Source organism: Balaenoptera physalus (assembly GCF_965194825.1).
Source record: "Balaenoptera physalus genome assembly, chromosome: 6".
NCBI classification, from domain to species: domain Eukaryota; kingdom Metazoa; phylum Chordata; class Mammalia; order Artiodactyla; family Balaenopteridae; genus Balaenoptera; species Balaenoptera physalus.
This window is the reverse complement of record NC_138885.1, coordinates 10,320,860-10,338,258: the sequence shown is the minus strand read 5'-3', so window position 1 is coordinate 10,338,258 and position 17,399 is coordinate 10,320,860. Positions and strand designations below refer to the sequence as shown.

At 40.3% G+C, this 17,399-nt stretch overlaps 1 protein-coding gene across 1 annotated transcript in view; it reads left to right on the top strand.

The window, feature by feature from the left end:
• Positions 1-17,399, top strand: part of CNTNAP5 (contactin associated protein family member 5) — an 880,881-nt gene that overhangs the window by 550,980 nt on the left and 312,502 nt on the right. The gene's annotated exons all lie outside the window — the stretch shown is intronic.

Here is a 17,399-nt window from a genome sequence, read left to right as displayed (position 1 = left end):
CATTGCCAGGCGGATTCTTAAGCACTGCGCCACCAGGAAAGTCCCCAACATGTGTTTCTTGAGAGCATACTCTATGCCAAACACTGTGGTGAGCACGGAGGATACACAGATACAAAGCCATATCATCATGAAGTTCAAGGTCTACCAGGAAGACAGACAGGAAGTAGGATAAGTGTTGAGGTAGAGGAAAGACAAGGTGCTGTGGGCACACAAAGAAGAGCTCTGAAGTCAACTGCATTGTCTAGATGGGTTAAGTTAGGCTGTGCAATAAACAACCTGCATCTCGGTGGCGTAAGTAATGAGCAGTTGAGTCATGCCTGTGTTACCTGCATATCACAGGTCTGCAGGGGACCCTCTTCCAAAGGTGTTCTTATTCTGGGAAGCTGACAGAGACTCCATCATCTGGAATGTTGCCCTGTCAGGGAGAAGGATGCACAAGGAAACGTGTGTTTTTAAAAGCTTCTACCTGGAAGTTTCTACTTGGACGCTCCTACCTGGAAGTGGCAAATGTTACTTCCACTCATGGAATCATTGGCCAAGTAAAGTCCCGTGAGCACCTAACTTCAAGAGGGTAGGAAGTGTCATCTTACCATGGTATCTGAGACAATAGAACCAGCATATTGGTGATAAGTACTGACAATGTCTGTGTGTCCATGTTGAGGAGGCTTCAGATAGAAGGTTTGAGCTGATCTCGTGGTAGGAATGTGGCAGACAAGGAAAAGAAAAAAGGAAACTGAAACTGCAAGTAGTTTCATGTGGCAGGAGAGTTCTGACAGTAAGTGGTAAGAAAGGAAGCAGGAAGTGAGGAACCTGGAGCACACAGAGAATAACGGGAGAGGAGGAAAAAGTAAAGGAAGAACAGGAGCCCCGATTTCCATAATTCGATAGTCCTGTCAGGGTCACCAAACAAAAAAAACACATGACAAAATAAAGAAGGTTTGCCATTTGGAGAATTGTATGTCAAACTGTGTGAAATGAACTGTAAGTGTAACTGACAAAGATGTAATTGGAAGGCGCTGGCTACAGTTGTGGGAGATTTCACAGAAAATGTGAACTTTGAAATTGATTTAGAAGGTAGAGGAGTGGGAGAAGGGCCTTCTAGAATAATGTAAGAGCCAAGCCAAGGCTGGACCTATTCTGAGGACTTCAGGGAGACTGTCACTCAGGGCCAGATCTCACCTGTTTTCCTTAAGTCCCTGCTGTTCCTGGCATGGCACTCAGAATGCAGATAGGGAACGGTAGATGCCAGCTGGGCTAGAATCAGACTCTGATCCAGGATGAACAGCGCTGATGATCTCATCCCTGCAGACCTCTCAGCCTTCCTATGGCCTCTTCTATGCCTTGTAATGTAACATTCACCAGTGGTGACCACAGAGGAGTCTAAGCAAATCAGAGAAGAATTAGGCCATTGGCCATCATGAGATGACATTATTACTGTTAGTTGCCTGTAGGAATGAAAAACACTCTCTGGCTTTATAATGATATAACTTACTTAAAATTTTCTATTTAGAGATTTGGAACAGTGAACAACGGAATGAGAGAGATTAAATTTAATTTTTAGCAAACTCTTATACTTGAACAAGGACATAATTTTAACACTCCAGAGCTTGGTTTTTCTCACAGATCCTGTAAAGGAAAACTAACAAAATCTTGTGGACCATTTTAAGGCTAAAATTACAAGTTTTTATTTAAGATTCTCAATTAATACCAATCTATAAATTTTTTTAAAAATTAATTAATTAATTAATTAATTAATTAATTTTTGACTGTGTTGGGTCTTCGGTGCTGCATGCGGACTTTCTCTAGTTGCAGCAAGCTGGGGCTACTCTTCATTTCAGTGCACGGGCTTCTCACTGCGGTGGCTTCTCTTGTTGTGGAGCACAGGCTCTAGGCACACGGGCTTCAGTAGTTGTGGCATGCAGGCTCAGTAGTTGTGGCACACAGGCTCAGTAGTTGTGGCACACAGGCTTAGTTGCTCTGCAGCATGCGGGATCTTCCCAGACCAGGGCCCGAACCCGTGTCCCCTGCATTGGCAGGCAGATTCTTAACCACTGCACCACCAGGGAAGCCCCCCAATCTATAATTGTTGAGTCCGGTTCCAGAACTATTATCCCTAAACAGCCAAGAACAACATTTACTTGGACAGATACATTGTAGGACACATACAGCACTGTCCAGATTATATGGACAATGCTCTTGTAAGAAGCTCAGAGGCAACCAGAGTGGCCATCAGTTTAATAGTGAGATGAGAGAAACTTGAAGATTTAAGTCAAAACTATCCAAATACTGGCCAAATCATATGATAACATTCCTATGATTTGTAAAGCTTATTCTGTTCACTTTCTCCTAAAGTAATTTAATAATATTTTGAGAAGTTCATCTCTATGGATGCTCTCCTCCTTTAAATTTATCCATCCATCATGCTAAAAGCAGAAGATTTCCAACTCTATAAGAAAAGCGTGAACTTAAAAGTCGATGGATGTGAGGTGATGATTTTTAAAGGAACACTGTCAAAGTTGATGAGCAGGAAACTTAACATACCAAGCCTTAAAAATCTCATTCCCTTTTTATCCCCCTTTCTGTGACATTACTCAGGGTCTATACCATGGGCTGCAACACTATTAAACCCCTCCTTCCCTTCTGGGCACCCAGCCAGGACAGATCAGAGGTGCTTGGGTGGCTGTGAGGTTTGGATGCCTATGCAATTCAACAATTTGTCTCCCTTTAACTAATCCCTCTTCCTTCCCCCAGTTGGGTGAGGAGCACTGTTTTGTGTCATGTGTGTAAATTGAGTAAATCAAGTCAGGCTTTCCTGCCTTCAGAAAGTCTGTGTCCAGAATGTAGGTCATCAGAAATGAGAGCTGCTAAGATACAGAAAACAGAACAGAGGATCCCCTCAGGTAAAAGCACAACAAGCAAGTTCACAAACCTGCTAGTGTGTAAATGGCAATGCCCTTGGTGTGTTGGGCTTTAATTCCTTGAAACAGTCATGCACAATCAGAAGAGTCAATGCAAGACCTTTCGATTTGTAAGACATTTATAATAATACTTAAAACTCGTAATTTCTTGACTACTGGTCTTTTGTCTTTTCGTGCTCTTTAGGATTAGTTTGGTTTTTTTCATTCTCGGTGCATCCTAGTAAATGTGAACCAATAGGGCTGACTAAGGACAGAGATAATTCGCTTCTTTCTATCTAGCTTTGTGGATGAGAGAGGGGTCTGGCTGAGGAGGCGGGTACAATGAACTCTAAGGAATGGTACAATGGGAATTCCCAAAGTCCTTAAACATGGTAGGTTGATGTTAAAAGTAGATATGTCATCATTGCATTTCAATTTTCTTTCCTCCTTACCTGATGACATATAAAGAACTTGGGTACACATGTTATGTTACTTTTCAACACACTTGGTTCAAAGCCTCCTGCTTAACAAGATATGATGATTATGTGGGCACTTCCTCTCCAATCTGTGGCAGCTTCCCCATAGAAGAAGGAAATATGAGACCATCACTTATCCCATGAACTGACATTAAACATTGTCTGTAAGTTGCTTTGGTCAGCAATTTTCTCCCCTAAGTTGTATCCTATTTGCCAGAGGGAAAACTGAAGGTAAAATAATGTTTTCAGTCCAGATTAAGTCCTGGCAACCCACCCAGTGATCAGAGACTTCCGATCACCAGAGCTGGTTATTGGTTTTCTAAAATGTGCAAGTTTAGAAGGTTGTGTAATTGAAGCCAAACTACTGAGTACTCAAAGTGTATCTTGGCCATGGTATATTATGAATCCAAGTTAAGATTAAAAGGAAGAAGTTTTGTTATGGGAGCTTAATCATAGATTAGTCTACAACATAATGATAAAGTGAGGTGGGTATTATTATTCTCCCCATTTTATAGATGAGCACACTGAAGCCCAGAAGGTTATGTATCTTCTTCAAGGTAACATATTTAGCAAATGAAGGAGCTGGGATTTAAATAGAGGGAGTCTGGCTGTGATGCAAGATAAGCCCTATATCTTATTTCCTTTCTCAAATAACGAAGACATTTTGCAAACCTCTGTATATGAACTTAGTGATGGGACATTCATGATGTCTTTCATACTGCTTGAGACCCAGTAGGATATTGTGATACCAGATAGAAAATGCAGTTCTAGAAGACTGAGAGGTGAGAACGTTTTTGTGTTGTAGAATAATCATGAAATCATCCTGGAAGGAAGTAGGTTGAGTCAGCACTTGAAAGATAGCGCAAATTAAAATGGATAAAAGGAAGAGGGAAGCCTATTGAAAACAGAGGTTGCCAAGAGCCAAGGTGTGACGGTAGAATATATATGCTGTGATTTGGGACAATGCAGATGTTTGCCTGGCTTGAGAAAGGGAAAATAGGTCTTTTCATTCATTCCTGAAGCCCAAGTGGTATTCCCATAAAGCACTTTCCCCTAGGGGAAATCTGAGCTCACTTCCCTTTATTACCAAAGCTTTTCACATGTTATTGCAGTATCTATAAATATGACTTTAATGACTGCAGAATAAATAGTCTATTTAATGACTTCTTGTTTTTATTCAACCATTTTAATCTTTTTTGGGGTGGGGGATGAGGAGCCCTGTGTTGTTTCCAAATATTTATTATTCTAACCAATGCCACAGTGGGCATCTTTGTGCTTAAATAAATTTTAACCCCACATGTTCCATTGTTTTCTTGAACTGGGCATAGGAATGGCATATTTGAGTCAAAGATTTGGAATCATTTTAAGGATCTTGATTCATATTTCAACTAGCTTTCCTAAAGTCTTGCTACAGTTTATACTCTGATCACTATTTTTTGAGATACGTTGTTTCACCTTCTAAGCCAGAATTGTTTACTATATGTTATAAAACTAGTTTACATGTTTTTACTAAAACATTTGCATACTTTTAAAATTAATTAATTTTTGGCTGCGTTGGGTCTTCGTTGCTGCACACGGGCTTTCTCTAGTTGCGTCGAGCGGGGCTACTCTTCCTTGCGGTGTGTGGGCTTCTCATTGCGGTGGCTTCTCTTGTTGTGGAGCATGGGCTCTAGGCGTGTGGGCTTCAGTAGTTGCGGCACGCGGGCTTAGTTGCTCCGTGGCATGTGGGATCTTCCCAGACCAGGGCTCGAACCCATGTCCCCTGCATTGGCAGGTGGATTCTTAACCACTGTGCCACCAGTGAAGTCCCATAAAACATTTGCATATTGATATGGAAATTATTATGGACCCTCATGATGAATTCCAGATGAAGAATAAGGTTTTATAGGTGAATTATGCAGTAGGAATAAGATTATCTCTACAGAACTGTATTTAATCATTCAACAAGTATGTACCTTTTGAAAGCACATCTGGTGTCAGTAACCAGGCAACTGACAGTGACTCTTACCTTGAATGGACTCGGTAAGGACCCAAGTACCTACTCCTCATCTTCCACACGTCTCCTCATGAGTGGGACTATCCTTGATCTCCTCAGTATCTGTATCTGATCACATTCACATGGACCCTTTTCCAGGGTCTCTTCACCATTTCTCAGCCTTTGCAAATCCCTTTTTACCGTGTAGCCTCTCCGACATCCTAACAATGCCTTTCAGCTCACTTTTCAGCTTGGCAAGAAGATGTCTGCTTTCCTCCTCTCCCAAGCTTGATATAGTGCCTCCCCCACTGGGCAATGAATAGCCAGCTATTGATTGGGAACATATCAAGTTGTCTGGCGATCAGCCTCTAAGGTAGCCATCATAGAGGGATAACACTTTAGCTATTTTAGCAGTAGGTAAATGGTCCTCTCACTGCATGATATTTCATCGTTGAAATGAAAGGTTAGAGAGGGTAGGGGATTCTGGTAATAAGAGGTTTATTTAAAAGCAACACTCATATCTCTTTGCTCAGGTCAACTCACATCCTAATATTATTCTGTGGGTTTCCTATCAAGATCTAAAGAAAATTCATCTCCAGGGTTAACCCTGAATGCCATCAGCAGCTGTTCTAAGCTGCAACTAGCTACCTAAAGTAGAAGAAGAAAAACAAAAACAGGAATGCATGTTTTTATCTTTTTATTTTATATTGGAGTATAGTTGATTAACAATGCTGTGTTAGTTTCGGGTGTACAACAAAGCGATTCAGTTATACATATACATGTATCTGTTCTTTTTCAAATTCTTTTCCCAATTAGGTTGTTACAGAATATTGAGCAGAGTTCCCTGTGCTATACAGTAGGAATGAATTGTTGAATCCACACCCTGCTTCATTTTATGACACTAGCCTTTGGTGTCATCATTACTTTTATTCATGTTAACTCCCCCACTGAGACTCTAAACTCCTTTAGGGGAGGAACTGTGTCTTGCTTACATTTGTACTAACCATATCTAAGGAACTGGTGACATCCAGGGCATATCATGTAATTGGTGAGACAGACAGTTAACGCAGAAAAAGATAATTCATTGTGCCATTAAATGGGGACTCTGTAAGGACAGGATGGTGTCTGAATCTTCTCTGTGTCCCCAACCCTTTGTCTAATCCCTGACACATTGTAGGTATCTGCTGTTGGCTGTATACACGGATGGATAAATCAGATAGGAGCACACAGTAATGTGGAGTTACTGGGGTAAGGACACTGTCCCTTTCTGGGGGAGGTGAGAAAGTTTTCACAATAATTGACATTTGAGCAGAGGCTTGAAGGATGAGAAAGAACAAGGGACACAAGGGACACAAAAGACAGAGACACATGAAGTGTCGTGCAGGAGGGAGTACTACGAGCTGCTTAGCACAGCTGGAATCTAAGGTGAAATGGAGGAAAGGAGAGTCAGGATTTGCAGACAGAAGAGAAGATGGGTGCTTCATTGAGAAGGAGCTTGTTTCTCTGTTGAGCACCTAGGAGCCAGCTACAGTTTCTTGGTTTTGTTTTAATGCTGAGAATTGACTTGCTAATATATATTTCGTTGTTTGTTTTTTTATTTAGTAAGTTCTTTTTGGAACTCTAACTGTCATAGTATCGTAGAACATGCACTGAAGTTGGAAGACAACTTCATGTTGGGTGCAAGGGTCCAAGTTGGGTATGTGTTGGGTGCAAGGGAGAGATACGATGCTATTTGCAATTATGTGAGCAGCAAATAATGAGAGTCAGAGCAAGCTAGAGAGAAGGGACCTGACTTGAAAGGCATATCTAACATTGGATCAAACAGACTTGGAGACAAAGCGAATACAGCAGAGAGAAGGATGGCTTGTAGCTTTGTAGCTTGGAAGACTTCATGAATGAAGGATGTAGTGACTAAGTCCCCAGGTCGCTCTGGGCTTGACAGTCTCACGTCAAATCCAGGCTCTACACCTTACAAGATGTATAACCTGGGGTGAGTTATGTGAGTGCTGTGTGCTTTAATGCCCTCGTTGTGATATGTGGCTAGTAATAGCAGCCACGTCATGGAAATATCATGAGGATTAAATAAAAGAATTCCCATAAAGTCTTTAGCCTTGTGCCTGGCAAATGCAAAGCCCCTGATCCATGTCAGCTACCATTTGAACAGATGGAAGACATGCAGACCGAGGCGAAGACTTAGCAGATGAAATCTTCAGTTCAGTTTGGGGCATGATGTTTGCCTGGAGAGATGTTACCTATGCCAAAGTACCTGGACATCCCAGAGTCAGGTCCCGGGGGCAAGATCATAATCACTGGGTGTATAGTTGCTGAAGCCTTTTGAATAGTTGAAATCAATCAGATATGGTGGGCCAAGGGTGGACACTGCCAAGTAAATTTTTAAGGAGCTCAAGAAGAGATACAATTGAGACACAACGAAGAAGGAAGTGTGAAGAAAGAAAAAGGAAGAACGAAGAAAAAATGGTAACCTAAAAGGCAGAAGAGAAGTGTTCTGAGAATAGGTTATAAACAGAAATGTCCAAGCAGTGTCCCCCAGGTTACTTCATCATGGTGCTTGGTCATAGTTGAATGGCTGGATGTTTACATAAGAAGTTGGAGAAAAGCACAATAAGTGAAAGAAAGACAACGGTTTTCAAAAATTTATTTTTTAATTAATTAATTTGTTACTGAAGTATAATTGATTTACAATGTGTTAGTTTCAGGTGTACAGCAAAATGATTCAGTTATATATAAATATATATTCTTTTTCATATTTTTTTCCATTATAGATTATTAAAAAATATTGAGTATGGGTCCCTGTGCTGTACAGTAGGTCCATGTTGGTTATCTTTTTTTTTTTTGACTTGTACCTATTTATTCTTCTTTTTTTTTTAACATCTTTATTGGAGTATAATTGCTTTACAATGATGTGTTAGTTTCTGCTTTATAACAAAGTGAATCAGTTATACATATACATATGTTCCCATATCTCTTCCCTTTTGCGTCTGCCTCCCTCCCACCCTCCATATCCCACCCCTCTAGGTGGTCACAAAGCACCGAGCTGATCTCCCTGTGCTATGCAGTTGCTTCCCACTAGCTATCTATTTTACGTTTGGTAGTGTATATATGTCCATGCCACTCTCTCACTTTGTCACAGCTTATATAGAGTAGTGCGTATATGTTAATCCTAAACTCCTAATTTATCTCTCCCCACCACCTTTCCCCTTTGGTAACCATAAGTTTGTTTTCTATGTCTGTGGGTCTATTTCTGTTTTATATGTAAGTTCATTTGCATCATTTTTTATATTACACATATAAACGATACCATATGATATTTGTCTTTGTCTGACTTACTTCACTTAGTATGATGATCTCTGGGTCCATCCATGTTGCTGCAAATGGCTTTATTTCATTCTTTTTTATGGCTGAGTAGTATTTCATTGTGTATATATTTACTACATCTTCTTTATCCCTGCATCTGTTGATGGACACCTAGGTTGTTTCCATGTCTTGACTATTTTAAGTAGTGCTTCTATGAATATAGGGATGCATATATCTTTTTGAATTAGAGCTTTTCCAGATATGTGCCCAAGAGTGGGATTGCTGGATCATATGGCAACTCTATTTTTAGTTTTTTAAGGAACCTCCATACGGTTTTTCATAGTGGCTACACCAATTTACATTCCCAGCAACTGTGTAGGAGGGTTCCCTTTTCAAGAGACTTTGCTGATTGATAGCTATCATAGGTGTTGTCAGGATCCAGGTGATTCAAAACCATTACCTGCCACTGAAATGATTTTACTCTCCTTCAGGAGGAAAGACCAATATCTTTGCATCCGTTAATAAACAAGTAATGCAAGGTGGTGTGCAGTTATGTGCATGGGTCTGACTGCAAGGTGCCTGCAAGTCTGTGAAGAGAGAGATTAGAGCAGGATGAGCTGAGGTGAAAGGCTTCTTGGAGGATTGGTCTGGCCTGGACACAAGGGCGGGACTTGGGTAGGCAGAGAAGTCTTAGGAGAGTGTTTTTCAAGGGTGAGAATCAAAGGAAGGATTTGAAATAAGGAAGAGCATGGAGACTGTTTGGGTTTTACTCAAGGCACAGCGTAAGGGCAAGGGAAGGAACATTCCTTGAGCTTCTTTTAAGTGCCATGCACTGTACTGGGTGGCTTATACAGGTCATCTCACTCTCTGAGGCACCCTCACATCCTTAGCTCTAACCTTGTTAGACTGTGACTTCTTCAGACAGCGGGGTCTTCACATATGCAAATCTCGTGACCAGAGATTCTTCTTACACTTTCTTTGCTTGAGTAACTTTGTCAACTCCTGCAAGAAGCCTGCCCAGACCTTTCCTAGACGTTGTTCCTCCTTGTCTCTTTAGCACCCACTCCCAGAGAATTGATTCCACCATATCAAAATTAAATGTTTAGTTCTTGTTTTTCTTCCTACACTGCCAGTTTTCCATGTGTTCCTCTCTCTGGCGCCAGCTGGCACATAGTAGAGGATCAATGAATGTAAACATCTTTTGATGGCCTAAACGCTTAAAGCCACAGAGCTGGTGGAAGTGGGATTTGAACTCAGTTCTAGATGGTTTGAAAGCACTTCCTCTCCACATTAAAACATCTCTAAGTGTTAAGTATGACCTATTTAGGAAAATAATCTAAAAAAGAATGGATATGTGTATCTGTATAACTGATTCACTGTGCTGTACACCTGAAACTAGCACAACATTGTAAATCAACTATACTCCAATAAAAATTTTTTTAAAAATCTCTAAATGGAAGAAAGAGCACACTTAAATATTTTATGGAACATGGTAGCATTATAAACAAATGGATATGAAGACTTCTGATTCGACAGGAGGAGGAATGAAGGTTGTATATTCACCTCGGATCGATTCTCTTCCTTTTGAGCATATCTCAACGATTTAAGCATTTCCCACAGTCATTTCCTCCATGGTGATTTGTTTTATTTGTTCTTTCCTTCCTCTTTCTCTCCATCTCTCCCTCTACCTCCCCTTCCCCTCTTTAATTGAAGCTGCAGTAAAGCTAACTTCAAATACTTACATCGGATTGACAATGTGCAAAAATGTAATCACAAGGTTTGGCTTTTTTCCAAATCCTTAGAAGCAACACAAGATCCCAAAATATGAAAGAAGATAATTAACTGGAGATAATTTAATTATTGATGTTGCCTTCCTTTGGAGAACCATTGATATTTACTTTGAACACTGAACGGGAACAATGCACATTTATTTCTAATGCATTTCAGTCAACAAAAGACTGATTGCCATAGAAATACAAAGCTCTGGTATATCCCATGAGTTAGAAGTAATCTGGACTGGGTATATACATATTAAACTCAATATATAAAGACACATTTTCCATCTGTGCCTCAGCTTTGGATCCAGACAGATCTAGGTATAGTTATAGCTTTCTGGTCTTGGACAAATTACTTGCTTTTTTTCAGCCTCGGTTGCTTAATCTCTAAAATAGTAACTCATTTAACAGTTATTGTGTGGATTAGAGGTAGGGGACAAAAAATATCTAGCATGATATTTGGGATTTGGCATTTCCGTGTTAAATGGTGTCTATTATATATTTAAAATTATGTGTTTGAAAGTTTTGGTGTACTTTTCATATAAGATACATTCAATAATTTATCTTCCTATGCTATCAAATCATAAGGCTGTAGGAACACTTTTTTTTTTAAAATTAATTAATTAATGAATTTATTTTTGGCTGTGTTGGGTCTTCGTTTCTGTGCAAGTGCTTTCTCCAGTTGCGGCGAGCGGGGGCCACTCTTAATCGCGGTGCGCGGGCCTCTCACTGTTGCGGCCTCTCCCGTTGCGGAGCACAGGCTCCAGATGCGAAGGCTCAGTAGTTGTGGCTCACAGGCCTAGCCGCTCTGCGACATATGGGATCTTCCCAGACCGGGGCACGAACCCGCGTCCCCTGCATTGGCAGGCGGATACCCAACCACTGCACCACCAGGGAAGCCCTGTAGGAACGCTTTTTACACTGTAGATTACTAAACACATATTAGGTTCTGGCATAGGTGTTGCCATTGGTGAAAGAACAGAGAGGTGACTGTCATAGAAAGAAGCCCAGGCTGGGATCAAGAGAGCTGAGTCAAATCTATTTGTCATAAATGACCCTAGGCAAGTCACATACTTCTTGTAACCCATATTCCTCAGGGGTACAATGTTGATTATCGTGGATTGTACATGGTCACTATGAAGGGTTATTTTGATTTGCCCCAGTTTTATGACTCGCAACAAGTGTGTTGACACCCTGTAGGGTCTTGCAGTTACGCCTTGCAATAGCGTGTTATCATTATACTGTACAGTTGCTATTTCTCCTTTTTGCCATTTTCTGATGTTCTAGCTCAGAATAATATTTGCAGAGATCATATAGCCCATATCTTGACTGTGGTTTAGAAAACACTGAGTACTCTTTCATACTCTTACTGGCTCCAATAACCCTGAAAAGTAAAGCAAGTGGAAACATGAGGGGTGTGAGGGTCACAGATGTTTTAAGCTCTTGCATACTTTCTTTGAAACTTGTGGTTGAATTGAACTACTGTGATTGTTATTTGGAATGGATCAACTAAAAGAATAGTAAGAGTAATAAGCAATAAGAGAAGGAGAGAACCAGTGTGAATGCTTAAAATACTTTATCAATTCTATTTTAAATAATAGAGTAAGACTGGACTATCTAAACTGTGATGAAAGAAAGGATTTCCCAGGGTGCTCAGCTTGAATCTTGCAAACATATTTTGTGTATGTAATTCAGAGATAAAATTCAGAAAAATATGCCTTTATCCATTAAAATTCGATAATGCAATAACACTGTGACCTATGGCGAGTAATTCCACTGATCTGAGCCTTCCTTGTGCCATTTACCAAAGGAAAATAATAGACTCTGTCCCTTATTGCGACTGGCATAAATTCATGAATGAGTGGGTGTGAAATCCCTTTGACAAGTATGATTCTAACCCTTCCTTATGAATTCCTTCTTCTTATACATTACATCATTTTGTTCCCACGGCAACCTTGGTGAGGAACAAAGCAAGTATTCAGAGGAAGGACCCAAGATTCAGAGTGATTTAGAATGGAGAGCCCAAGGAATTTCAATGATAAGACCTGAGTAGGCCTCAAACCTGGATATTCTTATTGTCTCTGACTTTGTCAGTGTGAGTATCCTGCAAAAGGTTCTCCAGCTATATCATGCTCCAGGCAACATAAGTTGTTGTTAGTGAAATTCTCAGGTTAATTCAAAGTTTAGTTTTTGTTCCTTGTTTTCTAAAAGACATTCTGAGTCTATTACTGCTCAGCTTCAAATCCTTCATTGTCCCCATGATCTCAATGATAAAATCCCTGCCTCTCAGCTCAGTAAGTGTGGCTTTTCATCACTTGGAACCCTCCTAAATCACAGTAGTTTTAGTTATGTCCCCATGTGGGTCAAATTATAGTAGCTCTCATTGACTTTTCATTCCTTAAATGCATCAGATTCTTTTTATCACTCCATTCTTTTTTTTTTGTTGGTCAAATGTGTTTTTATTTTATTTTTATTGAAATAGAGTTGATGTACAATAATATATAAGTATCACTCCATTCTTCAGGCCATGAATTTTCTTCCTAACTTTTCTTCTAGATCATTCTTTATTCTGCCTCAGCACTTGCGCTGAGTATCACTTTCGCATGCACAAGTGGTTGCCATAATTGATCTTTCTATCTTTCTTTGGCGTTAGTTTGAGCTTCTTGAGGTTAGGCACTTTGGTTTTTCACGCATGTGTCCCCAAGACCTAGCCCTAGGTCTGTCATACTGCACACACAAAACAAGGGTTGAGAGAATGGAGTTCCTATTTTCAACTTGTTTGCACTTCGTTGAGGTGTATTTATGTATCTACTGCATTGAGAGGAAGTAGAAAACAACAAATCATCTGACACCCCCAAGGCATCTGTTAGGCTTTCTTTTCAACTGAATGGAAGAACTGAGGCTCCTGCTTTGGATTCAAAGCATATTTCTTAAAGATCCCCACACCAAGTCCCCTATTAGCTCTCAAACTGGCTTGTAAATCATCTTTCCGTTGGCATAGTTGTAATGCACGTTTTAAGATACTAGTAGAAATGGGACGTTTGGATAAGTAAATATATGTGGAAAATGTAAAAAGAAAATAAAGCTGTCCATCATCGTAGCAGGACACACAACTGAGTTTATTAGTCTGTCAATGGAGATGTCAGAGTCAGTTTTCGGCAGCACAGATGTCCTGCTGGCAGCTAATGCAATGATGAAGACCTTGGCAATCATTCCCTCACTCCTGTCTCTCTGATCCCACCGTCATGACGGCTGGAAGAGGAAGCAAGTGAATCCATCCACTAACATATGATTTTATTGCTGCATGTTGTCTAAATGGGCGTTCAGTGGAATCACTGTAATACAACTTGCAAACTGGGGATTCGTGGCACTCACAGCCCGTCAGAGGAAAGACCTATGCTCTCATGCTTCTACGCAAGAAAAGTGTTTGGTCCAATGACATCACTAGGGTATTCTCAAAAGAAGTAGAAAATAAATCTGTTTTTAAACTTTTTTATGGAGATGACGTATGAAAAGAGAATTGGTTTTGAAAATTAGTCTGCCTTGGGTTCAATTCCAGGCTCTACCAATGATTCATTGAGTAACCTGGGAAAAATTACTCAACTTCTCTGCATCTTGGTTTCTCATTTCTAAATGTAGAAGTAATAACATCGATGTCTTAGGAGTTTTTGATGATTAAATAAGAGATTACACTGAGAGCATCACAGGTGGTACCGATGTAAGATGCACTCAATTTGCTTTGCTTCATCAACCCTCTACACTTTTACTTTTTCTGGTCTTTTAGGGATAAGTGTTAGATTAGTAACAAATGCTGATTTCCACGTTTGGAAGGGACCTTCTAGTACAAGTCATTTACATATGTTATTTACATCCTTCCTTAAGTTGATGCTCTAGAAACAGGCTGATTAATATCTCCTGCTTCTCTGGTGGCTAGAAGGCTTGTTTCTCCTAGACGCTGAAATCTACCTTTTTCTAACTTTCTCCGGTTAGTCTTTGTTGTGCCCTCAATGAGCCTATCATGGACAACCTGCCAGTTAAGGCCTCCTAGAGGAGTCTTGACGAGTCCCCCAAAGAACAGGCCTCACCATCATTTTGTTCCACCACTACCACACCTCAGTTGCCTGGAATAAAGTATGATGTTGACCCTTTGAAAACACAGGATTCAGAAAGTACATAGGTAATAATAATCAGGGAAAGAAATTGCTTTTACTTAATTATATAACTATATATCGATAATTAATATATAGTATACTTTTCATCCTCATAGTATAATCATTCTAATTGGTCCTCAAATTAGTAAACATAGATGATTCTGCAGTTTACTCTGGCTGCTGTTATGTTGAGATTTAGGTGAGATGTTTATTGTCATTTAGCACCGAGTTTTGTAAATCTCTCCTCTTTTCAGATCACCCTTCCACACAATATACGTTTATATCAGGCATGTATAAATATCTACTCTGGGTCCCCCAGGGTGTTACCCGAGCAATTGAAGATCCTATTTCTGTTCTCAAGAACTTTAAAACTAGCAACAATGGTGGGGGGCGGGGAGGGAAACTATATTATCCATTCAAAAAATAATACAAGGTTGTACAGAGTCAGGGAATCAACTGAATTCAGGTAAAGATAGAAATACAGGCACCAGGCATGGAGGACGAGATGAAACATGAAGGAAGGGAGAGCTCAGTAGTTCTGGACATGACAAACGCTGGTCCATCCACGTGATGCGCACAGCAGAGGAAGTGGGGCAAGGTCAAGAATCCAGGGTGAAAGCAGTGTGACTCGCATAGGTTGGGGTTCTTATCAATGGAGAGGAATAATGATAAGAAACGAAACTGCTATCAGTCAGGCAAGGTTCAAGCAGATAAACAGAACTGGGAGGAGATAGATATTAAGAGATTTCTTGCCAAAAAATGGCTTATGTGACTGAGAGAACTGGCCAGACAAATCCAAAGTCCATAGGACAGGCAATCAGGAAGGGCAGGAGGAAGTCTAGGGCATGAGCTGAAGCTGTAAGCCGCGGGGGCAATTTCTTCTTCTGGGAAGCCTCTGCTCTGCTCTTAAGGCCCTTCAACTGATTAAAGCAGGCCCACCCAGATGTTTCAGGATAATTTCTGTTGCTTAAAGTCAGCTGAGTATGGTCTTTCATCACATCTACAAAATACCTTCACAGCAATAACCAGATTAGTGTTTGACTGACTAACTGGGGGCTATAGTGTAACTTCGTTGACACATAAAACGGACCATTCCAGTCTGCCCATCTGTCAGCCTGGCACCTGTATTCACCTCCTTTAACCATATTGAGTTATATCAGTTAACCTTTTTTTTCCTTTGTGTTTTGAAATTTCTACCTCGTTATTTCTTTTTTCTTCTTTCTATTGAAGAATAGTTGATTTACAGTGTTGTGTTAATTTCTGCTGTACAGCCAAGTGATTCAGTTATACATATATATATTCTTTTTCATATTCTTTGTCAGTATGGTTTATTACAGGATATTGAATATAGTTCCCTATTCTATACAGTAGGACTTTGTTGTTTATCCATTTTATATGTAATAGATTGCATCTGCTAATCCCAAACTCCCACTCCATCTTTCCCCCACCCCCTCCCCCTTGGCAACCACAAGTCTGTTCTATATGTTTGTGAGTCTGTTTCTCTTTCATAGATAAGTTCATTTGTGTCCTATTTTAGATTCCACATATAAGTGATATCATATGGTGTTTGTCTTTCTCTTTCTGACTTACTTCACTTAGTATACTGGTTACACTTCCGCCTGACTTATCATCCTTCTGCTTCACGTGGTACCAGTCTCCTGGGCACACCTGATATCATTCAGGTTTGTGTAGCACCTAATGACCACACTGGTCACAATGTTATCTTCATTGGCCCGGTGTGACTAAGATGCTGAACATGTGCTATTTTGTGCAATCAAAACACGGCTCTACATTTGTCTCCTCCCCTCCTTGCTTTAACTTTTATTTAATGAAGTTAATTTTCTATTGCCTTTGAGTTCAATCTTGGCCAAGACTTCTTGGGATTATTTTCTGCCTCTTAGGTGATAGGCATTCTTATGATTCCTTTATATAACAAAACATAAACCCAGTGGAAGAATTTAAAAGGCGCAGGTTAAGATGGGCATCAAATCTTCAGTCTTCATTCAAAGGTGAGATTCTAAAAGGCTAGTGGCAGGTGAGGATCTGTGAAAGGGGAAGGGATGTGTGGGTGGAATCAATTTTTTTCTCAGTGTAATTCCCAGAACATTTTTTCAAGTTGTTGCCTTTTTCTTTGTTCAGTTGTATCCCCTAGTGTGAACCACAGTTTGTGTTTCTGGATAGATAGAGCAGCTGATACTTAGGCTTCCTGTCAGGTTGCTTACTTTTGGGTCAGGATCTGTCCTGGAGGTGCTGCCTGGTTTCCCCAGCATCTTGTCGTGTGGGAGATGAATGTCAGCCCCAGTGGTGAAAGACACCCCTTCTCCTGGCCATTTGCTGATACTGGGGCTCCTGATGGATCCCCTTTTGGTACTTGAAGGCTTACCTGGCCTTGTCAGAGGTAATCTCTTTTGATTCAGTGGGATGAGGGGAGGGGGAGGATGATATTACCTGGGCTGCCTTCTTTGCTAAATTAAGATCAGGAAATACTGGACTTGAGTCACCTTCTTGGGACAAGATGGGGGTGTAGAAGCACTGCTGCTGTGTTATCTCTTCAATCCTGAGGTCACAAACCATGTTACTTTCCTCTTTGCCCATTTCAGAGCTCTCCTTGGCCTCTTGTGTTATTTTCCAGGGTGAGAGTTTAATTAGCAAGGACAATCAGGGAGAAGCAAGTTTAAGCCATCTTGTCTGAATTGGAGGTCCCCCCATAGATTTTAAGCATATGATTTTAAATAAAAACAAACAATGCTTGAATTTTTAATTCAAATTTTGAATAGGTAATATGTTCACAGGGCTCACAAATCAATCCA